The sequence below is a fragment of the Phaenicophaeus curvirostris genome, chromosome 7 (genome assembly GCF_032191515.1).
Source record: "Phaenicophaeus curvirostris isolate KB17595 chromosome 7, BPBGC_Pcur_1.0, whole genome shotgun sequence".
Lineage (NCBI taxonomy): Eukaryota > Metazoa > Chordata > Aves > Cuculiformes > Cuculidae > Phaenicophaeus > Phaenicophaeus curvirostris.
The window spans coordinates 39,242,874-39,268,053 of NC_091398.1; the positions used below are offsets into that span (position 1 = coordinate 39,242,874).

General features: G+C 38.4%; 1 long non-coding RNA gene across 1 annotated transcript; it reads right to left on the reverse strand.

Annotated features, from left to right (window-relative positions):
- Positions 1 to 4,192: 4,192 nt before the first annotated feature.
- LOC138722390 (uncharacterized) lies at positions 4,193 to 22,104 on the reverse strand. The gene is made up of 3 exons (XR_011337699.1): positions 21,968 to 22,104; positions 16,602 to 16,653; positions 4,193 to 4,392 (listed from the first exon to the last, which is right to left on the reverse strand). It is a non-coding gene; the product is annotated as an uncharacterized lncRNA (long non-coding RNA).
- Between the last annotated feature and the right edge of the window lie 3,076 nt (positions 22,105 to 25,180).

Genomic DNA, 25,180 nt, shown 5'->3' on the forward strand with positions numbered 1-25,180 from the left:
TCAGCCTGGAGAAGAGAAGGCTCTGAGGAGACCTTATAGAGACCTTCCAGTGTCGGCGACAAGAAAGCTGGGGAGGGACTGTTCACAAGACATGGAGTGATAGGACGATGGGCAATGGGTATGAACTGGAGAGGGGTGGATTTAGACTAGCCATAAAGAGGAATTTCTTCACAATGAGAGTGGTGAGGCCCTGGAACAGGTTGCCCAGGGAAGCTGTGGCTGCCCCGTCCCTGGAGGCGTTCAAGGCCAGGTTGGATGGGGCTTGGAGCAACCTGATCTACTGGGAGGTTGGAACTAGACGATCCTTAAGGTCCCTTCCAACCCAAACTACTCTATGATTCTCTTATTTTGTTTGGATTTTTTGTTTCGTCTTTTATTCCTAGAATATGTTCTATGTGGAACAAACTACAGCATAACAAGTTGGTGAACAGATATTGAAGGCATGAAAAGTACAACAATGCACTATATTTTAGGTCATGTCTCAGAAGCCAAAAGAAATGAAGCAAAATAAGAGTTGTGTGTGAGCTAATACTAAAGAATTTTGTTATCCTGTGATACATTCTATAAAACTCTAACAAACTAATAACAACACTTCTAGTGTCACAAGTGGCTTATAACAACATTAACGTTTTTACAGCCGTGGCCCATAGCGACCGATATTCGTGCACAGAGCTGTCTCTTCGACCATCACAATGTTTATTTTTTGAGCTGTTGTAAATGGTCATGGGGTGCTGTGCAGTAAAACCAAAGGAAATATAGAATATTTGTGCCTGGCTTTTACACCACTCATTGTCACCACAACAGCGTGGATGGGTGCCACAAACCTCAGAGGAATAAAATACATTTTCCAAAATCCCTAAACTCCCCAGTCATCAATTAGACTTTGTTGGGCGGCTCTAGAAAGCAGAGTTGATGCAAAATAATTGCCACAACAGCAGAATACTTTGTAATTTCAATTACAGAGAGGACTTCTGCTGCCACATTAACGTACCCTGAAAGATCTCTTTGAATACAGACTCTTAAGCTAAATGAATACAAAGAGGATCATTTCTCCAAAGCATACAGTAACAAATATCAAAGATAGCACAGAATTGTCTTATGAACTATGCAAGACTTACTGAAGGAGTGCACTAGGAAGATGAAGGTATAAACCTTGAACATTTCTTATTTGGGGTTCTAAAGAGCTACAATTTCTTCCCCAGCAAAGTCAAAAGCTTAACCAAAGGTGCAGTTTCTAGTGAAACAAAGTCAGGGACTAGCACCTCCAAATTCAGCTGGGAAGTTCTTCATTTGCTCTAACAGCTTTCTTCTTGAAACAGCAAACTGTGCCCTGAGAAGGACCTACTAAAGGGGCATACAGAGGACATTTTATGTCACAAACAGCTATTGGGCAAGTGCCTTATAAAGTCCAAGTCTCCTGTTGAGTTTACTACAGATGAAAATAAATAACAGGATGGGTGGAGGGGAGGGGGCAGATTAACCAACAAAAACATTCATTAAAAAATAAGTTTTAGTTAAGCAAACACACTTTTATAAGATCCAAGTTCACTGAGGATTTGAAAGTCGGGGATTTTTTAAGATGATCAAGCTATAGAGCGTCTTAGTAAGATGTTTCATTAAAACTTATTGAATCTGCTCAAATACTTCAAAAACTTGAGCCAGGACTCTCGCACTTCTGCAGTTTAGGCAAGTCAGTTATTTCTGATGTTAGCAAATTTTCCTTATGCTGCCATCTTGTGCCCCAGAATCTTAGCTTACTCTAAAACAAACAAACAAACAATCAAACAAAAAATACATATATGGGCCTCCTGGCTTTAAAAATACCCTTAAAAACCAAAGGCAGGCATACAGGGTAGAGAAAAAGCTTGCCCGTGCCTAAAGATCGGGTGAAATAATGAATCAACTCAATGTTAAAGGAAGGAGGAAGTTAATCAAAAATAGCATCACACATTTCATATTTAATGGATAATAATTTATCTGACCAAGGCCCCCAAAGTTTCGCACAAGGGCTAGTGCTCCATTACGCTGGATACCACAGGAATATAACACAAAACACAGTCCCTATTTCAAAACACGAGAGAGAGGTGAGCACAGCTGGATGCAAACCAGTGGACCATACTGAGCCATCAGTAGCACATATGCTATTGACTTAAACTTGATTAAACTTCCCTACACATTTCAGAAAGGTAGTAAAAGAGCTTATTTAAGGAAGTATTTGAATGAAAATACTGAGACAAAATGATAGGACACATGATACATGAGACAAAATGATAGGACACATACAGTGTTAGTTAATTTACTATGTACAGAAACACCATCAGGCTTTGTGTTCCCATGCTCTAGATCAACAAAAACCAAGCTGTCCTGTTTTGAGGAGAGTAACAAATATACAACAAGATTGCTATAGCATTAATGATCAGTCTGACTAGTTGTAGCAGTGCAAGTAAATGAAAAGATCGCCCCACAGCACTATTGCCTCTTCCTCCTTCAACCTGTCTCATATGAGATTACTCTTTTTTTTCTCTGTCCTGGGAGCAATGACATAAAATCTCATGATAGGAAGCTAAACTACAGGAATTTAACCTTACCTTCTGTGTTCCATCAATTCAAGACATCTTCCTCTTTCCTTCTCAAGTTCCTTCTTTAAAGAAAAGACACACACGCGTGCTCCTTCTTGTCCAACTTGCAAGACTTCTTCACTCCAAAAAACTAAAATCTCACAAATCCTCCCTGTTCAGAACCTACACCAGATGATTTCTGAAAGCCCACAAGGATGGATAACCTCCAAAAAAAGCCTCCATGTGCTTGATGTCACCATCCAGCTGGTGAAAACACATGTAGGATTGCGTGGGCTCCAGCAGGAACCCTGAAGGAGCACTGCTAAGGCTCTGGTTCCACCTGGAAAAGTCAGCTGCTATGATTTTTGCTCACCCACCTGGCAGGGGACCCACGCAGACTACATTTAATGTACTGATTTCCCATCTCCAGGTTGCCAGAAAACTAGCCTATGGGTCTGGGGGTTGTTCATAACAGCTGTGCAGAATATGAAGCACATTCTTAGCCTTTGCTACATAAAGGGGGTACAAGATTCCACAACCCTCCCCTATGCTCCTGATTAACAGCAGGTAATAACTATGATTTTTTCTAGCAATGCGTATAGTTGTGTATCATGTTCAATGTACATCAGAATATTTTAATTACTTAATTGCTAATAGACTAATAGGCTACCAGATTCATCCATTTACAAATGAAATTTGGAAAGAAACAGAGTGGACACATCTACAAAGTAACTTCAGACCCATTGATACTGCAAAGAAACTGGAAAAAAGACCATTTTTCCCTCTACTTCTATTGCCCATAATCTCTGACCTTCATAGTACAGACTTGTGGTAGAGAGAAAAGCTAAATCAAAGGAGTTAAGGAATAAACTTTTTTATAGATAGCACAGATTCATTGAGCACTATCCTTTCTAAAACAGTTTGCTCCACCGTGAATCCACAACCTTTTGGTTGCTTGAAAAGCCAGAAAGCTGACAAAAATAGCTCGATATTTCCTAACGCAAGCCAGTTTATTAGGAATATAAAGAATTTGTATTGGTTCTGGACCCTAGTTATTGTACGATAATATCAGACTGCTAAATCTAATTGCTAGTTCGCACCCGAGATGCGTAATACAAGATATCTTGCTCTAGCCAAGCACGAATAAAGTCACTGGGGAAACATACCCAAACCAACAGAACTTCAAATCATTTTCCCGATTGCCTATACGCACATATGACACAAAAGGAAAACAAAAATTTGTCTTGGATTGGCAACATTATTGCTTCTATTAATTTTAAACTATTGAACAACACATCTCGTGTCAAAGCATGAAACGTGTTTACTTCTCATAGGATTTCACAGGAGTTTATACTAGAAAAGTGACTTGCAAAGCATGATGAGTTTTCACTTGAACAACTTCAGATAACTACGTCAAGAAAGTATAGCGAGATGGACCGTGACACTCAAAAAAACTGGCAAAATTATTCACAAAACATAACAAAAACTCAGATTTCATAAGAGGCAAAAAGAATAGCAAATACCAATGCAGCACTGCAGGTATAAAACATCCTTACATTTCCAAGAAAAGAAGAGAAATTACAAAAAACCACAATACTATCTTCATTTATAACCCTGATTGTTCCTACCTCTGTGGATACGCGTAGGAGAATGTAACGTTAAATCCAGTGCAGACAGCAATCTAATCCCATGACTTTATGGAAACAAAACACTGTGGGTCGATGACTGACTTAAAAGCAGCAGCACAAACACCTCCCTGGGAGGACGAGGTTAGCTCAGAAGGTGAAGCCAATGCTGCTTCCAGGTGGTGGTACTGGTGGTGCCTTCTCAGTACCTGAATAAAGGATGACAGGGAAAAAAAACTGGCGTAAACAATAAAGTGACGGAGGATCAGAAAGCCACCATGTTCCAGAAATTTTTGCTAATTATATCTCACAATAAGGCCAGATGTTGTTCACCCTTATCAAAAAATCCAGGCCAGTTGCTACATCCTGAATTCAGGATTATTATCCGTTTTAATTAAATGTCTGCATTACTTTCTGTTTACTGAGTATAATACATTGAGAGTTGAATAATTTTTAGAGGTTTTTAAAGAAAGGAAGCATCAGCTCTTGGAGATGGACAAACTTACTATCATTTCATACTTATAGCCAACACAAAGGCCAGCAAGCTGGGAACCACCAGCTAAGCTGTTACTTTGCACTTGTTCACAGCGTTCCCTTGCTAAGGAAGCAAAGGAAGGAGTAGATGAGGACTCCTCAAAGGCAGAGATGGGTAATTCCCTACCTGTGGCCTTCATCCCACCACAGAGAAATACGAGGATTTTTTTTTTTCCTTTAAGATGTGTAGAAGACTGGAAGTGAGAAATCATTCAGCAATCAGAGAGCACAGAGGGCTTCCAGGTGAACCGCAAAGCCCTCTTAAAACCACTTTCAGCTGAAACAACTTCTCATGTGGAACCAGGAGGTTTATATCACACTAAAAAGTCACAACTGGTTCAGACGGACAGAGCTGTGGAGTACAAGCAGCATGGTAATTTGAGGATAATTATGGGACCTTCTGAACCGCAGCCTAACCTGCACATCTGGCAGGTCAGCAGGTACAGGTGCGCACCTCGTGGATGGGGTCAAACATGAGGTTTGCCTGTGAGTTTTGAAGATAAATGTCTTAAGTCAGCCACGAATAAATAAAAATGGGACTCTACTGACTTAAGAGGCTGGAAAATACGATGCTTTGTGTCCAGATATGGCTTTGGCACAGTCCAGAAAGGCTGCACTACAGGCACCTCCTGCAGCTCCTCTTATGGAACTGCAGCATCCGAAAGGGCCATCCATCCTGCAATGCATTTGGGAACAAGCTTACACTTTGGAAGGCTATCTGTGAGCATTTTAATTCTGTTAAGACCAAAATAATGATAAACAAGGATAATAGTCACAAAAAATTCCCCCTCCCAAAAGAGTCCTAGAAATCGTAATTTACTGACTGGTAGCTACTTTCACTACATAGAAATACAGTAATTTAATAATCTTAGCATAGCAGTTTTCAGTAAGGAAAATTAACTAATTCATTATCACTTATAATTTGCTGAGGCATAGCTGCCATATTTGTAAAATCAGCAGGTTCAGAAAAAAGCAAGTTTTTAATGAATGTTCTTTTTTTTCCTTCCTAGATACATAAATGATACAATTACTTAGCTCCCTCTAGTGCCAATTTCTAAAATAAATTTCCCACTAATGACTGTATTCACCAATGTAATCATAGGAGCAAATTAAAAATTCACTTGGCAATAATTAACTAGTGAACTCTCAAAGGATTTGGTAAATTGCCATGAACTAAAGCAGAATTCAACTAGTGTCACAATTACAAAGAAAGGTCAAATGTAGGCTTTTTGCAATAACAAAAATATGATATCAATGCTCAGACATTGTGTAATCTGAACAATCAAGGCACACATGCCAATAAAGAATAGCAGTCAGGGAGCAGTGATAGCAAATGCAGTAGCTCTATCATTCCTCTGACATTTCCAATGTCGTTATTAAAGTTGCATTCATTTTTTTTTTTTCAGTCTTCATTTCTAAGGCTCAATAATTCGACTTTCGAAAGATATTCCAGGCTGAGATAGGAAACAAATCTAAAAATATTTTTTTTATAACTGGAATAGTAAAAACCTCTCTTCTTTTGTTCTGTGTTTTAAAACCAGGCAAAAACCAGTAACATATACAGCTGCACTGTTCTTAGAATCTTCCCTTGGCACCTTCTTTTGGTTGGAGAAGATGCTAAGCTAGATCAAACTTTGGAATAACCGCATATAAGTACTCTAAAATAATTAATAATAACAATACAGACTCTAGTAGTAAAAACAACACACAGACATGCACTATGTCCAAAGGAATCCTTGTGCTCATCCAGATGTTGGAGGAAAGAGGTATCACACTAGCAGGATGTGTCCCTAGCTTGTATTACTGGTGTGGCTCCTATGAGTTACACTATAAATAAAAATAATCATAAACAAAGCCATATGGAACAGTTTCTTTATAAGAATATTTAGGTTTTTCTTGCAATTGTGCTGTGGTGGTTCTATCCTCCATTCCTAGTTTTCTCTCCTTTGTTATCTTCATACAAAGAAATTCAAGGCACAATAAATATTCTCTGTGCAGCACAGACGTTGTAATTACTTTCTATTTGGAGTAGTAATATAGTAGCCGTTCCACAAATACAGGTCTATAAAGTAGTCCATACTTAACTTGGAAGAGATGTCAGAGCCTACCAGAAAGCACGTGTGGATGCTACAGTGAAAGTTCTCATTTAATAAATATTAAGATAAAACTGGACACCGAGGTGGGCTGAGTGCCCATCAGCATGAATTTGCTGTGCCTCGTTGCTGAGGGTCACTAGATTAAACATCAGTCTGGATCAGGCAGGGTTTTTATGGTATAGAATCTCAAAAGCGACCATTTTCCAAGAAATTTCATGTCTCTCTTTTTGACATACAAAATATATAAGTCTAACAGCTCTTTACAAGGCCTGACAGACACCAGAAGCAGTGGCACTGCAAACAAAAGCCTTTTCCAATATAAATACAGTATTTCCTTTAGTTCCCGTTATTCTTAATCCGTCTTTGGATTTGCTTGTTGAACACCTGCTGCACATACCACAGCCATAAATGTAACAAACTGATAGAGCTGTGGCAGCCCACACAGATCATTAAATCGTAGAATCACCAGGTTGGAAAAGACCCACCGGATCACCGAGTCCAACCATTCCCATCAGTCACTAAACCAACCTCCTCAGCACCTCATCCACTCGTCCCTTAAACCCCTCCAGGGAAGACGACTCAACCCCCTCCCTGGGCAGCCTCTGCCAGTACCCAATGACCCTTTCCATGAAAATTTTTTTCCTAATGCCCAGCCTGACCCTCCCCTGGCGGAGCTTGAGGCCATTCCCTCTCGTCCTGTCCCCTGTCCCTTGGGAGAAGAGCCCAGCTCCCTCCTCTCCACAACCTCCTTTCAGGCAGCTGTAGAGAGCAATGAGGTCTCCCCTCAGCATCCTCTTCTCCAGGTTAACTAGCTTTCTGCAAACATCATCCTTAGGGTGGTCTGTAGAAACTGGATGAAAAATATATATTAAAAAAAAAACTTTCAAGAGTTACTGTCTGCAAAGTTAAAAACCAAACAAAACCTCCAAAAAGCAGCCAGTATCTTTCCATTCCACAGCAGCTCAGGAGGCACTCAGGTCACCTCTGAACCATCAATGACAAGGAGACTGACCTCCTTAAACCTCACATCGTAAGGCTCATTTTCAAACAAAGCTGTCCGTGTTTGTAGTCATCCTGTGAACTCTTGTCAGCAAGTTCATGCTCTTCCTTTGCAAACACTGGAAATAAAAAGCAGCCCTGAAGCCCTCTTCCCAGGGCTCGCTCTGTCTCTGAATCATAGTCCCCTCTTGTAACCCATGGTTCGCACTAAGTTTCTCACGAGGGCTCATGCGAACCAGCTGGGTGTGCAGGTCCCCAACAAGCCTGAAGGTCCCAGTGCCCCTGAGCCCATTTCTTTTAATGAAACAGGTAATAGCAATTGATTTTAGTATTCCAGTCATACAATCTATCCCACGAAACATGAGTAGTTCTATCAATGCCATACAACAGCATCTCCACCTCCTCTGTTATTGCCCTTTCATTGAAAGGAGACCGAAATAGTTTGATAGGAATGGTTGGACTTGATGATCCAGTGGGTCGCTTCCAACCTGGTTATCCTATGATTCTATGATTCTATAAATAAGGAGACACCTAAATTAGCTGTATGACATAATATAATCATTATATGATTATAATCTACATTGAGACTTTCCAGCTCTACCTTAAGCATCCCATATTTATTCTGTTCCTTAAAAAATATAGGAGATTAAATAAATATTACTGCAGTGGAAGGTTATGTCTTTATCACCTGTAGAGCAATCAAACAATTTGAACCACTCATATAGACATTGAAAACTACAGGCAACCAGTAGTGTCATACGGTCCCTCAACACTAAAATACATTGACTATATTAAGTTGGAATGGAATAGAATGGAATAGAATGGAATGGAAAAAGGTAAAATGCATACTGCATAGCAAAACATGAAAATTCAACTCAGGCCAAAATTTCAGATAAATTCTATTTTCTAAAAACCCACATAAATGTGTTTTTTCAACCTTCAGAGAAAGACTGCACATGAAACTTCTCCCAATTGAACTATAATTTCTATAAAATATACTTTTTCAATTTTTGGACCTAAAACTTACGCTTCTATATCTATTTTAATTATCAAAATCATCTATTTTAGATTTTTTCAGAAATACCAAGAATCCCACCAACAGCTGATAACAACTAACAGTATCTCAGAAATCAAGTTATTTTCAAATGTATCCAGCTACAAGTCACAATTTTCTATTACAATTTTTTTCTACACTTTACTGAAGATTAAGATCACGGAGAATTCCTTTGAGTAACATCCTTTTCTTGTTCCAAAAAATCCTTTAAAATATAAAATATTTTTTAAAAATCATATTTTTCTACTTTTGTGCTAGAACTTCTGAATTTTGATAAACAATATTTTAATTACAATGGAAATTTTCTTTGCAGAATGTTTAAACCAAACAGTTTTCATTTAAGTTTTTCTAACCTGTTCAGATATTTTTGGCAAATTCTAACGAATACAACTGCATTTGTCCACCTTTCCTCAACAAAAATGGGACTGTTTAACACCAGGTACTCAGTTTTGAATGCGGCCGCACACTTTGCATATTTTCTTGCATACGGGTAGAACAGGATGAAATAGATTTTTAATGAAAGTTACAAAAATATTTTGCAGAAATCTTACCTTAAAATTTTAAAGGCATCCTGCATCCATTACTTGTTCTTTCCTTCTCTTTTATGAAACTTTTTATTAATCCTCTTTTATATTTTCCTTTTTTTCCTACTCTTCTTGCTTCTTTACCTCTACCTACCGCTGTCATTCGTTACTCAAAAACTTTAGATATTTACTTTTGAAGCTTTTGCAATTTTGGTGTACATTTCCATTTTAGAGTGTCTTTAAGATTTTTATCCATACCCGTCCATCCACTTCCCAAACTTCCTTTTTTCCCCATATTTTTTCTTTTGTCATATATGCTGATGCTCAGATGCAGTTTAATGTCTCCTTCTGTCTTCTTGGGGAAGAAAGTAGGGACGCTGTGAAGGCAGCAATTCCACTAGGAGGAAAGGCTTTAGTCATAATCCAGGCAACATCAGAAGTTTCAGCTGTATGACAGTGGTTCCAGACTTTTTTCCACCATGGTTATTGCGAGCACCATGAGAATACGTGGAAGAAAAAATAGACCAGATAGCAATTCCATGACTTCATTAAACCTCTCCATTGGGTTTTGGACTAGGTGATTGTTGCAGATCCCTTCCAATTGAAAAAGATATTCTATTCCAGTCTAGTCTAGTCTAGTCTGAAGAGACAATTCCTCTAATCTTCCCTTTTCCAAGTTATTCCTAACAACAGCAGTTGCGTGATGAGATCTGTTTCCCTATAAGCCTGCAGTTAGCACCTCATTTTTTCCTAAGCAAACCATACTGGGTTTAAATAAGAAACTTATTTCCCACACAGATAGTCACAGTGGTCTGAAAGTGTTTCATTTATATTTTCTTTGTAATCCAAACTGCAGAGCAGCCTGTAGGTGCTACTCATTCTATTCACATATTTCAAGGGCTCCTTTCTCCAGACCATGTTTCTATTTAAAACAAACAAACAAACAAACAAACACCAGTGGCATTTGGTAATAAAACACTGATAAAGCCTACACGCCTATATCACAGTAGTGTTCTCCATAAGCTAAACTGATGAACTGTTGAACATAATTCTATTAAAAAGAAAGGTGCATTATAGATAAATTGTACAGCGGTAATTTCTAAAATGCATGATAGTTTTTTCCAGGGCTGCCACAGCACCTGCTGCTAAGTATAAAGATGATTAGCCACAAACTAACGCGCTACAGAATTATTATCAGTATATATTTGCACGATGAAGAACTAATGGGAATTATGCAGATTGCATTTCCTTTCCTGCTGAAGGCAACCAACCTTCACCATCAACAGCAAAATGAAAACAGAACTCAGCTGCGGAAGAACAACGCAGCTTTTATTTTATTTCCAAATATGTATTGTTGATTATTTCAAGACTTTAAGACACATGTTTCTTTTTCACATAATTATATGACAAGCAGCCCAGTATCATCTTTAAAGGCATACAAAATTTTCTGTGCATTTTAATGGCTTTAAATACGTAATAACTTTACTGCTGTATGTGGAAACCAGTACACACACACACACCAAAGCAGCCTTTAAGAATTATAAGGTAATCAGTAGGTAGTGCAAACCAGTAGTGATTTGCTTCCTTAATCTGATTAGAAGTGCTGCTTTACATGCTCTGCCTCCAGTTAGAGGGTGAAAGCAGGTTCCTGGTCCCACTGCTCTTACGGCTGCACCATCCCTGGGTCAGGACGAGCTTCCCAGGGGTGTGCTGGGACCCTCTTCCTGCCACCATCCCTGCAGATCAAAATTCAGGTCCAGGTAGGATATCCTGCTGGAGTCACCCAAAGGTGCTCCTGAGGCTGCCCAGTCTCAGGGGCTGCTGTTGTTCAAATAAAGAGCTCTTGATTTAATAGACCTCTGTCTGTACTTTGATCAGCTCAAATACATCAACTTAAAAATCAACAGTTAGGTGTGCTATAAAATTAGTCGTTGTTCATCTGTGGACAGAAGCAAAATTAAGACTACCTGGAAAAGTGCTTGGATTTAAGGCAGCCTCTTCAGGCATGAGGATGGGGCTGCAAGATTTAATTTGCTGTGCTTTGATATCTTGTTTCTTTAAACTTTTGACAAAGGTGATGGAAAAGCCAGATGCACATTTTTTGATATAGTTTAATATCCAAATAAATACAAATAATGCATGCTTGGTTTTGGTGTCCCCTCAGTCTCCATATGGAAAAAAGTAGAAATACAGTAGAAATACAGGTATTTCTAACCTGTCATATGAGCAGAAACAATGAGGGCTCAGTAAATCTTGCTCAAAGAATCACTTACAGAGGGACTGCAAGATGAAGCAACATTTTTATGCACATGAAAAGATGTGTAATCAGTGGTTTTCTTTTGTACTGTAATTGATGCTTCAAAAATACATTTGCTTGAGTACCGGTATTTAATGTTTCAGGCTGCAAAAACAAATAGGAATGAGTAAAAACAAACAGAGGTAAATTCTCAGATGATCAGCTTCATTGCATAGGTCCTCTATGGTTCACTTGAATCTACTAAATACTCAAAATAACTTCTTGCATTCTAAACCCCTTTGTGACAGTAGTCTGATGTTTTGCATTCATCGTATGGGAAAAAATGAGACTATTTAAATGTAGCCTTAAAGAAAACTGACCTGGATACCTTTAAATGACTTTTTGTAAAGCAGGATATTTAAAAACATCAGAGAATAGTTTACTGTATTGTAGTTAGTGCGCTGGTTTATTATATCTGCAGGTACAATTTCATTTCTTCAAACACATGGAACATTCTTTAGAATAGCCTGAAGTATTCAAAGGTTTAGATCACTAGAAATTTCTTTGCACATGCTGAAAATATGGACTGCTTACCGGAAAGGAAATCAAATGTGTATTTGATTAATTGATGTAGGCACATATTAAAAACTTTTGCTTCTTATCCCATTAAAAGTAACACTAATGAGCAATGGCTGTGACCTTCAAGTGGAAAGCCACATGTGCTTCAACCCCTCAATATTTACCACCCAAATTTAATCTTTATAATGGACACCTTAAAAGGAATCTGATAGAAAATACTAAGAGCTGCTCCAAAACTAAAACACTTAAGGAAGATTTTGATGAATGCCTTGTGATTAATCAATTGATTAATATAGTTTTCAATATAGATGTTAAGACACTGTCTACTTTAATCTACCATCCTGAAAACGGTGAAGACAAATGATCTATTTTTTTGTCGATTGAAAAAAGAAAGCCTGTTTTAGCAGTTATGTAAATTATAAGATGAGCCTTTCTTGCGACACCCAGGTTTTGCTTTTTATAAAAACCTTGCATGCTGGAACTGTTAATTAGGTAAGTGTCATCTTTTTGGGCAGGAACTTGGTATAAAGTCACACATTCAGCCAAATGAGTGCACTTTTTAAAAGAAATTGTTTCAGAATTGCACTATAATCCATATTTAAAGTCCCTCTCCCTGATATTTTTTTTTATTCTGAGGCTGTTTCTAATTTGTGATTATGCTTTCTACCATACTAAAACTGAAATCTTTATTCCAGTCAAAAATAATCACCCCGTAATTACTGTGACAAACTGCCCAAGCTGTATCATTGTGGCCATTTCGACTAATGATATTGTATTAGAATGCCTAGCAATAGACTTCAAATGGAAAATATAATTATGTGCATTAGTTTGTCTAAGCATTTATAAGATCACATATCCATCAGTTATCAGGTCTCATAAAAAAAGCCATATATCACTGTCACTGCTTGTTTTCTTATTGGAAATGTGGGACGTTATGAACTCAGCTTAAGATGTGTGTCTTAAATTTCACTTATTCTGTTGTCCAGTAAATCCTTGTAACCTGAACTCCTATAAAATGAGCAGAATTTTCAGTTGATGGCACGGGAACAAATTATTTGACGATCTCACCAAACATAAACTAAATGTTTAAGGTACTATTTAAAGCTGAAGGCTCTAATGTTGAAGATATGTTTAACTTTACACACTGGACTATTCACTGTGCATAAAGTTAAGTGGTTCCATACGTCTTTGCTGAACTGTATCTACATGCTTTCCTGTTTAGAATCACAGAGTCGAATCACAGAATCATTGGATCACGTTTTGCAAAGCTAAAGGAAGACCTGAGCGACCTTTTCGCATCCCAACCAAACTGAGGATCTGACCCAGCTTCACCTTGTCAAAATTGCAATTCTGTGATAGCAAACGCCTTAATTTCTCTCTTTCTGTGCATGTTTTGATTTTCTTTGGAAAACCCAAATATTTTGCATTTCTAAATTAAATACCACTTTGATTTATGATTCCCAATATCCAAAAGCTTGGATGGAAGACCTACCAAAACCCCCAAATGAAATGACTTAAGTCCAAAGAGAAGAAGAAGGGTGAGCCTATCTATTGAGTTATTTTTTAAACAAGGCCACGGGAGAAGCAATTCTTTTGATTTTAAGAGTTATCACAGTGATAGAAAGGCACCTGAAAATGCCTGGCTATGGTGTACGTCAAGGCGAGATACATCTCTCAACATCTGATGTCATATTATTGCACCACAAGGATAAGTTATTACATCAGCTGTTATTGCTTAATGATGAGCTCCTCTCAGAAAATATAACATTTATCTTCCACTTTTTGGGTCATCTGAGATGCATATCTGTGGTTTCGACACCGCACTTAAATAACATTGCTCGCTGTATTTTGGTGCCAGTATAAATTTAAACCATCCAAACAAGATTGTATATTTGAACTGACAAAGAATAAATTATTTGCATCTGGCATAACTGATGGTTGTGTCAAAGCCCTGGCATATAATTCAGAATCTTATAGATGCCTGTTTACTTGTGCATAAGATAGCTCTGCTGAGTCTCTTCCCAGAACAATCATCAAGTTATTGCTATGGGCTAGCCTGGAACTTCCAGGGGGAGCCGCTTATAAATGCAGCCATCCCGGAGCAGTCTGAAAGGGATATTTTGAATTAGGGATCACAGCTCTGCTTTTTCCTCCGTGCTCCGAGTAAAATGGGAATGGCAGCATGTCGGGTGGGCACAGAGCCGCAGGTATGTCTTTTGCTTCCAATGCGCTTCCTAGCACAAGTACACCAAAATATCATGTAATCAGAGGAGAAATGTTACTCACGCTCCTCCATGGTTGAAAAGGTTCTGTGATAATCTAGCCTGCGCAATACAATATATTTTTTAAATGAAAACTGTCTTTCAATGAGCTAGGTTGTTTTTTATGGTAGGTTTTAATTAATATTGATTTTACATGTTTAGAAAGAAAATCCACCAATTCAGACCTGGGAAATATTTAAGATATGTTGTTTTTCTAGGAGAATTTTCATTGATTTTTATTAATCCTGTAGTTTTCAAAGGCTGGGTTTTATCTGCAGTTGTGTATTTTATATTAGGATGCTAAAAAAAAAAAAGTATTGTATTTGCTATTCAAATATGTAAGACAAGATACATGAACTATAAATCCTCAAGGGAACCTTCCTGGGATCTACCTGTTTTACCCCACTAAAGGGCCAGGGCCCTATTTCAAAAGATCAATAGGCTATGAAATTTCTGCCTCCTTATTACCAGAATTAATTTTAAAGTGGCAATATAGATCCTAGAAAATTTGTTCCATATTAAGAAGTCCAGATGTTTTTGGTCTCTCTGTCTGACATTCCCACTATCAGAACAAATTGTATTTCCAGACTAATGTAATAGATAAGAGATATGAATAAATCTCATACAGTTCAGTTGATAAAATTAACATGCTGATGATATTTTAATGTTTCCATATAATCAAGGGGGCATGGATCATGCCTCCACCAGTTCCAATGTAATTCTGTTCTTTAATCTTTTCTCAAGAAAAAAAATAGAGAGCATTAGAGAGGATTATGCAGTAAACAGTATGCACTCCAGTCTTAAAGCAAGTTGTCTGCAATACGGTTGAATGGCTTTGCCCAAAGGTATTGCAGCAAAGCAACTAATATAATGAACTTGGGGTCAGAACCAGTATTCCTGCAGTGCAAGTGTGTCACTTACACATTGTAGCTTCTGGTGGGGAAGATCCACTGATCTGGAGAATAGTATTAAAATATCAGAACTACTCATCATCCATGTGACCTTATATAGAGTGCATAGAATCATATTTGTCTCATGCACAGGAAATCTAACTGACTTTAAACCTAAGGCAGTAGGAATTTGGCCCCAAATGCATCTGCGGGTTTGCTGGAGCAGGGCACTGGTATAAGGCAACTTCAAATAAAATGACATTTGATCACCAAAGACAAATGAAAGACAAAGACTTCATAGCCAAAAGACACACAAAACCCCCAAAACCACAAAAAAACCCCAAAAAAACCCAAAAACAATCAAACCAAAAAAACAAAAGAACCCCAAAGTCATAAATTAGTTTGGGTTGGAAGGGACCTTAAAGATCAGCTAGTTCCAACCCCTCTGCCATGGGCAGGGACACCTCCCACTGGACCAGGGGCTCCAAGCCCCATCCAACCTGGCCTTGAACCCCTCCAGGGATGGGGCAGTCACACCTTCCCCGGATAACTTGTTCCAGCGCCTCACCACTCATAGTGAAGAAATTCCCCCTTATGTCCAGTTTAAATCTGCTCCTCTCCATGTTTCTGGTTCCTGCCTCGATCATGAGGATTCTACCTTTATCTAGAAGCAAGGAGCAGCTAACACAGCTCATCTGCTATTTGCTCAGACTCATCAGACAGATCTTTTCATCCTTTCCCACTAGGAAAACAGCCCTGCAGCAGCTTTCCACAAATATCTCCCAGCAGTTTTCATGCAAAATCCTTAGTGTGCAGCACACTAACATGATAAAAAAGGGGGAATTTTAGACAGAAATATTTCTCCTCTGGCCAAAACATTACTGCAGGTTAGAAGTTCGCCTAACTCCATTACAACCAAGCAACCAATTCTGACATGAGACTGATTTATAAAGCTGGCAGCTGCATTAACCTGAAAGAATCATAGACAGAATTTCATGCAAGTTGGTTCTTTCTGCTGCCATGAGTTAGCTCTCCTCTGCCAGGAGTCCCCCAAAGGATATTCCTCCTTGAATTTCCCACATAAGGAATACCAGGTGTCATAGACTCTATTTGGTGAAAATATTAGCAGACTACTCCATATTATGGCAAACAACCTTTGAAGAAGAAGCAATATTGTCTTTACCTACACAAACACACACACATATATAAGAAAAAGAAAGTTTCTCGCACAGGGACTGAAAGTACCTGGAGGTCTTTCACTATTACTGGGAAAGCAACTGGCACCTTAGTTTGAAATCTAGGACAGAAAAAAACCCAGTGATTAGCATGTCGCAAATAAACAAAAAATCTTGTGTGTATACATAACAAATTACAACTGAGTGCACTAATAAGAATTGTTAGTAGATTCCCATAGAAAGGGAACTTACATTAGATCCTTTGCTACATGAAAAGCTATAAGCTCTGAGTGCAGCACCTTCTCCTGTTACCCTGGAAAGACCAATGCCAAATGCTAGAGACACAAAAGGAAGAAGAGATACATAAACGTTTAAAGTATACAACCTGTTACCTTTTTAGTCCACCCACATGTGAAGAGCAACAATCACAATATATTCATATGTCCCTACTGTGAACATCTGTACACAACTTTATCTGGCACAGCTAAAAATATTGATATTATATAAGGAAGCTATTGTAATTAAGAACATTTTTAAAAAACATTTTAGCAATATAACAATTAGTGTTTGATAGGAATGGTTGGACTCGATGATCCGGTGGGTCTCTTCCAACCTGGTTATTCTATGATTCTATGAAAAGAGAGACCATTCCAGCTGAGAAATATGGAAACTTCTTATTCTAAAGGAATCTCTGTAGCTGCACAAGTGCTCTAGGAGTTCAGCTAAACCAGCTCAGGAAGAAGGGGAATGCAGATCTGGCAGGGAAATGGTAACGCTGAAGACATGCAGCTCAGTTCTGTGTGAGACCCACAGACAATCCACATCGTACCAACTGTTTCAACTGATCTCAAAACACTTCCACATTAGGAAAACAAGAAATTTGATAGTGTTCTTGGGGTTGCAGGAGGATCAGAAAGAAGATGCAAAGGTTTGGAGCTACGTTTGTATGCTACGAATCCTTCACAAGTGTTTTCATTTTTTTGTGGTGACCAGTGCACTTGCACTTTCACCTTCCCATCTAACATCACCTGACCTTGGAGAGATGGACCAGGATCACGCCACGGCCACCTGAGCACAGGTCTCCTGCAGGCAGCACCCTGGGACCAGGCACGTTGTGCTACCAACCGCACACGCAAAGGTTCTGCAGAAACAGAAAAGCTCAACCTTTCGCCTCGTAAGTCATCTCTTTCAAAGTGATCTAAGAACGCGACACTCTTTGAGCAGCGCAGCACATTTTAAACACCACAGAACCACTCTGAGCTGTCAGCATATTTCCAACAGATTGATGACTTTGAAGACCTCCAGTGTAGAGGGTAATGTTAAGGATCTGCAGTTACTCAGCTAAAGTTGAGATGAGGGATCCTTCTTTCCAGTCTTGGTTATTGAATTTGAAAACCCTCATAGGTTTTTCTGTCAGAGTTGTTGCTTAAAACAGACTATTATAGCAATGAGTTAAAAAGGAATGACTGGAAGAAGTTTAAAGGAAACTGAAGATACATCATTATCTTTTCCAGGTTAACAGAGTGACAAGAAAATGTAGTTTCACAGTGAAGTAAAAAAAATTATCATTGCCTTAGATTCTTGCCCTTTAAAAAGCTTTTTTTACAGCCAAAAACTCCATAATGTGGAAGCAAGCTCAGGGCAGACACATTTTATTATACAAAAATTTACCATCAATAGTCTCAATTTGACCTGAAATGCAACATATGTATTTTATTTCACTGATTTTCTTCTGTTTCACAATGAATAGCCTTCAACACCAGACAAAAATACTAAAGATAGGATGTACTCTGTAAATAAATGTCGAGGCAAGGAAACATTAGAAACCAGAGAAGTGAAAAAATATTTAAAGATTTTCTAACTTGTTAATTTTGAAAGATAAAGAAATACAGTTCTACCACTGTAATTCTTTCTCATTTTCTGTGTAAAACAATTTATGTTACAGAAGATATTATACCAATCATCTGCCTTCCCAGTCCCTCACGTTCCTTCACTTACCCACCTGCAACTCTGTGAACTGAAGTCCCTATGAATTTGGCCTTCATTGCTCAAGATATCTTCATGTAATCATTCTGTGCAACGTCTGCTAGAGTTTAATGAGTATAAAATGGCAAAAATGTGAATTGGAACATAGGAGAAATACTGAAATAGCTAACAAATGTAATGCTTATGTAGTTCTAAGAAATAATGCAGTATTGAATACATGTATCTCTCTAGAGAGTAGTTTAATTGCCTTAGAAAACTACATATTTTTAAATATAAATAACAAATACATTTCACATTAAGTAGGAAGAAGTAAGCCAAAATAGTCCAGTACAGCTGGAATGGAAAAGTTCACACTAAAAGGAGTGGTATCTAAACTGCTTCTTCTATTGAACTTTCATCTGCAACTTAAAATTGAGAGTTGTCATGTCATTCTGACATTGTTAACATGGAAAAGCAGGGCTCTGTGAATCTGCTTGAGAATAACGCACTTCAATTTCTCCTCCCGAGGCATTTGCCTGTGAAAAAGAAGGCTGCCTTTCTTTCCTTACAGCCTCTCAGAGAAGTTTTATTTCCTCACCCTTAATCAAGCTTTCAGTACGTTTTATGAAATCACCAGCAGAATTTTGGATAATTCCAGCAGGGGTATTGATTATCTGCAAAATGGGCTCATAAATCCAGTTAGTGATGTATTGCTCTGACATCCCTCTTCCCTCCACCCCAGTCCTGCCTGGAGAACACATCAACCCTGCCAACAGCCGATGGTCACGCAAGCTCCTGCTAGATGGATACACAAGACACTCTGTAGAGCTTTTACTCCTTCAGAGAAACACTGATATAAAACCTTACATATAAAATGATAGACGAAGCTGCTCACAAGGTTTTGTCTTAACTAATCTTCCTACAACAATGCAATATGTAATGAATCAATCAATGTAAAATCTCAAGGCAGGAGAGTTCTAAACTTAGAGCCGTAAGTAGGCATTTAATTTTGATTTACTGAGGTAGTTATTGCTTATTAATCGGATAAAGTTATAAAAGCTGAGTATGTATATGTCAGTTATACATTAATTAGTTACAGAATCACAGAATAACCAGGTTGGAAGAGACCCACCGGATCATCGAGTCCAACCGTTCCTATCAAACACTATAGTTAGTATAGTAAGAGATACTAAATAGCACTAGAAGGTGGTTACACATGCCTTAAACAAATTTAATTAAAAGTAGAGATGTTCAGAAGCATCTTCTTCTATACAGGTAACCATTCCTTTGAAAAACAAATTGTCCTCTTAAGATTTTCAGACAAAACATATTTCTAGAATTCACATAATTAGTAGATACATGATAAAACTGTATATAAATCAAGTTTCAAGTTAACATTTGTTAGCAAATTAATCAGGTATGTGCAGGAGAACTGGAAGTTAGATCTTTTCAGAATTATCCATCCGTCATGACTGTGATTTAACAACAGTTTAGCTGTAAAGCTGGACATCCCACCTGACGGCAGGATCACATCATTAATTTCTGATGTCAAATAACTCTTAGTGGTCTCTATATAAGCCACATCAGCTTGCTTCACTTTGCCCACCACTCTGGTTTTTATTCCCTCTGCAAGAACTAAAATAAACTTTATCATTTTGGTAGTAGTTTTGGAAAGGGCCCTTGGACAAATGACTTATCTAAGAATTTATTTCTTTGAAGGCAGCGACATATTTTCACCTAGACATCACATTTAAAGTATTCGCTGCAGCTGAATATTAATCCCCAGGACTAGCTTCAATGATTTTCCTGGTGATACCCTAATGAAAGAAGGTAACGACCCTGTGACAGGGCAGTCATCCTGCCTGGTCCGTGTTAGTCCTCCTTTGACATCTCCTCACCAGCTAGTCCATTTTTCAGTGAGAAAGTCAGCACCTCAATACACAGACATCCTGGAGGATGTAAAAACAAGTAATAGTCTCTGTCATATAGTGACAAATACAGTTCAAAGTACCGTTAGCACTTGTTCTCATGGTGATAATTAATCCCATCATCATTATCATAATAAGAAACCATGTTCAGGAAACGCTGATTGAAAAACTCCAATATAAAAAAATACAAGTCATTCACTGCCCTATCAACCTAACTGATTCTTGCGTTTGCTGTTGATTAGCACCCTGTCTTCCAAATAATCTTTATACCCCAATCCAAACTTTTCTAGTGTTCTTATGTTTCACTTCATGATTTTTTAAAATGTTCCACTCTAGCATGAAGTGCCAGGATTGCACTTTTGTTCATTAATTTATGATAGATCTTTAATCAGAATCTTTTCCTGATTTTTCTCAGTGATGCAGTGACAAAAAGAGAGAAAGAAATGGAGAGGAGAGGAGAGGAGAGGAGAGGAGAGGAGAGGAGAGGAGAGGAGAGGAGAGGAGAGGAGAGGAGAGGAGAGGAGAGGAGAGGAGAGGAGAGGAGAGGAGAGGAGAGGAGAGGAGAGGAGAGGAGAGGAGAGGAGAGGAGAGGAGAGGAGAGGAGAGGAGAGGAGAGGAGAGGAGAGGAGAGGAGAGGAGAGGAGAGGAGAGGAGAGGAGAGGAGAGGAGAGGAGAGGAGAGGAGAGGAGAGGAGAGGAGAGGAGAGGAGAGGAGAGGAGAGGAGAGGAGAGGAGAGGAGAGGAGAGGAGAGGAGAGGAGAGGAGAGGAGAGGAGAGGAGAGGAGAGGAGAGGAGAGGAGAGGAGAGGAGAGGAGAGGAGAGGAGAGGAGAGGAGAGGAGAGGAGAGGAGAGGAGAGGAGAGGAGAGGAGAGGGACTACTCTTCAGCAAGGCTGATAAGGCAACTCTAAACTACATTAGATAAGCATTACGTTTTTATAGGCCTCAAATTTTTCTCCAGTTTTAAGTTCACTATTAGACTCTGTAAATGTAAAATGAAGTGTCTGAAATCACAGGGTGTTAGATGCCACCAGGAATACATTTTTATTTATATCTGGCCATATTTACATACAAAAAATCTATGTAATACTATGCTGGACTACTTTTTAAAATCCTGTACATGAAGAACATTCGTGAAATATGTGCTGCACATACTGTACATCCCAATTCTACAACAATATATGAATAGGGATGCCCTGATACTGGTTGAAATTAAAGGGTCGGATGGTAAACAAAGGCAGATCAGTTAATAAGAGTGGCTTCTAGCATGTTATCTGTTCTGAATACATGAATCCACTTGCAGCACTGCTGTGTACATACGCACAATCACTGTGTGACAAATTAAAAAGGGGCACATAATACGCTTAAGTCATCATAAATCATATAATAAACAACTAAATGAGAAAATTTAATAAACGATATGTTTCCACAACAACTTCATCCCCTTCCATTAAATCCATATCCCCCTAGGACTTGTTCTAATATTCTCAATTCCTAAGTACACATCATCTACTACAAGAAAAAAAAAAAAAAAGTCACAACTCACCCTGTCAAGAAATCTTTCTTCCTCTCACTTTTGGTTTGACATTCTCTGATCTGCGTTCAGGACTCCAGGACTCCAGCCCATGGCTACCTTAGGTGGGAAATGGTTCCCTTCTCCTAAAGTTTCATTGTTTTAAAAATGTTTCTCATCTGCATGGCAAGAAACCAAGTGAGTGGGTTAATAGGATATTCACAGGGAAAGAACTTCTTGCACATTGTTACTACGCCTTCTTAAGGCCAGCAGCTTGGATTTATGATTCCTACATCCTATATGAAGAACTTACATAGTGAATTTTTGGCCAGTGAAACAGGCTGAGAATTTCCTTTGATGTGAACAGAAACTCCAGATTAAACGCAACAAGCTTCTCCTATAATAACTGATGCACTTATTGTAAACTGAAGTGGGTTATTTTTAGGAAATAGTTGTGTCGCAGTAAGCTCTGTCTTTGCTAGAAAAAACTTTACAGTTTTCTAGTACCTGTTTCACTGTCATTTTTCCTTTAGAAAGGAGTTGAATGTTTCTCTAATACAGAGAACACAAGGGGATTCAGCCCATCTACTTCATAGCACTCCAAAGTGACTTTACAAATCACTTTTAATCCCATGTTACCTAGGTGTCAGAAATGATCTTATTTAACAGTTTTGATAATTAATTTGACAGAGAATGCTAGTACACCAATTACATTCTTTTCATGACATGAATTTGGAAGGCATTGCAACTCAAGGGAGAATATTGGACTACAGGTAAATGAAATTATCCAGGGACTGCAATGACAGAAGCAGGATAACACTTAGTAATATGAAACTGCAAGTTCAGGAATGTAGGGGTGAATAATCAGTCTTTCTGCTGGCAGCTTGAACTTATTCCTTGGAAATGGAAGAGAAAGGCAAAGATTTCACAATATGCTGACTACAAGCCACCGATACGTTGCACCCATGAATACAACTGGTAGGAACATTTAGAGAGGGAAAAATGTTCTCATCAAAAATAGGAAAATATTTACACTCTGCACAAGCCCATGCTAGCATCAAGTTGGGATTATCTGATGATTCAGACTGTTCACACACAGGAGGAAAGTGCATCAAAATGTGGAAAAGTGAAACTGAGGCAAAAGTCCAACCTCTCTTAAGTGATGAGAATGAAACAAAGTCGTTTATTTAGCCTAATAAAATGGATGAATGCTGGGGTTAAAACTATTCTAAATCAGTAGACTTATGTCAGTGCAAAAATGAACAGGCGTTCACTGGCTATAGATAAATTTGGACCATCAGAAGAATATGTCTTAATGACAATGTCAGACAGGAGAGATATTCTCCCACGGTAGTGTGGAGGCAAACAAGTGACTTGACTTTAAATTATAGCGGTCACTTTAGGAACCTGATTCCCCTGTATGCTCTCCTGGAAAAGCTGGGGACTGAATTTGATAGCCCATGCTGTCACTTCAAACACGTTGAGTATTTCTGGTCTATCCGATGACATTGGAGCTGAGAGCCTGACATCCTTAGAGTCGCTTCAAAATCCTAGGCAGAAACAAAAGCGGTGACGGCAGGAGCTGAGTGTCTCGTTCTTACTAGTACTTGTTTGAATTAGATCTGTCACCCAGAAGAGACGTCTACATTCCATACGTATCCTCATAAAGAACTATTATAGTGCTTCACATCTCTATAAATACAGATACATCGTAGATATTAAATCCATGCAGCAGTGTATGTTGCAGATATACATGTGCTCACTGTGTAAGAATGGCCTTCAAAATGACATGTAAATGTATGCTTGAGTTTCATAATATTATTGTCACATGAAATAATAAAAAGGGTGTATAAGACAGCATTTCTCTATTTCCGCTAGCTCTATATACAAGCTAGAATCCCTCCATCTTGTTACCCGGCCAAACAGCACAGAGAAACCAGGATATTAAACTAATTTTCCTTGTACTAAAATCTTCTGTCTTTTGCAACTAACTCATCTGATTTCCATGATCATAAAGAACTGTACAATATTAAATTATAACAACAGCAATCAAAGGCATGGGGAGCAAGAGGATTCTCGATTGCAGCCCATGCATCACTCAATATCACCACGGAAGAAGAGATTGAAAAGCACATCAATTCACATAACTTCCTCCCAGTGCCCATTGTCTTTTTCAGTTCCTAATGATGCTGAAGTGTCTCCATGATTAAAATTTGAAGGTTTCCTAGTAACCAAGTAATTTGCCCAAAACTCCTTATCTAGCACTCACCATGAAGATTCTGATTTTAATACACCATTAATCAAGCTCCAGCCAAGTTTACTACTGATACTTTCAATTACAGGAGAACTAACTTCATTCTTCTCAGTGTGTCAGTGAGAGACCACTTCCTTGATTAGCCACAGACCCTAAAAACAAATGGATAACAAGGTTGGGTTTGATGCACTTTACTGAAGAAACCATTTATTGTGAATTACAAATCAGTAAATAGAATTGGATCTCTCTGTTGCAGGATAAACTTAAACCTCAGTCAAATTTCGAGCCATACATACGCTATTATAGCAAAAAACAGTAGCTGATTTCAAATTTTACAGTGTAATAATAATATGTGATTTGATTAAACGTAAATTAATGCAACGGTGAATCTAACAGGCGAGTTGTAAATATCAGCATATTTCACAACACAAACATTTACACAAATGTGCATGATGCGTGTTTAATTTAAGCGTATGAATAGATCCACAGCCTTCAATAGGACATCTCATGCTCTAAGTGATGCACGTGCATAAGTGATTGCAGGATCAGTTATCAGAAAATGATCCCCAGTACAATTTATAAGAATTCCAACAGATTGCAAATAGCTATGATTTGTCACAAAACATCTGGTCTCTTCTCTCTGCAATCAAATGGACAAATGGAGATAACAATACAGACTGTGAAATCGCAGCTTGTAAAAAACAATTAGAGGGAAAGAGACCCATACCTTACCCTGCCAGAGTGATGGAATTTGCACAGCGCTGTCTGGCTCAGCTCACAAAGAGTCAGCATTTGTTTGAGCTTGAGTGTGATTGCCACAAAACAAGGATTTAATTCCGAAGTTATTCCCCCAGCTACAACCAGCATTTCAGGAAAACCTCTGGCAAAACAGGATCATGAATGTTAGTGACCAAGCAAGAACCAAGAGACAACCTTAAATATACTTAAATATATCAGATCATTCCAAAGCACTTGGTTCTGAATGCAACTGA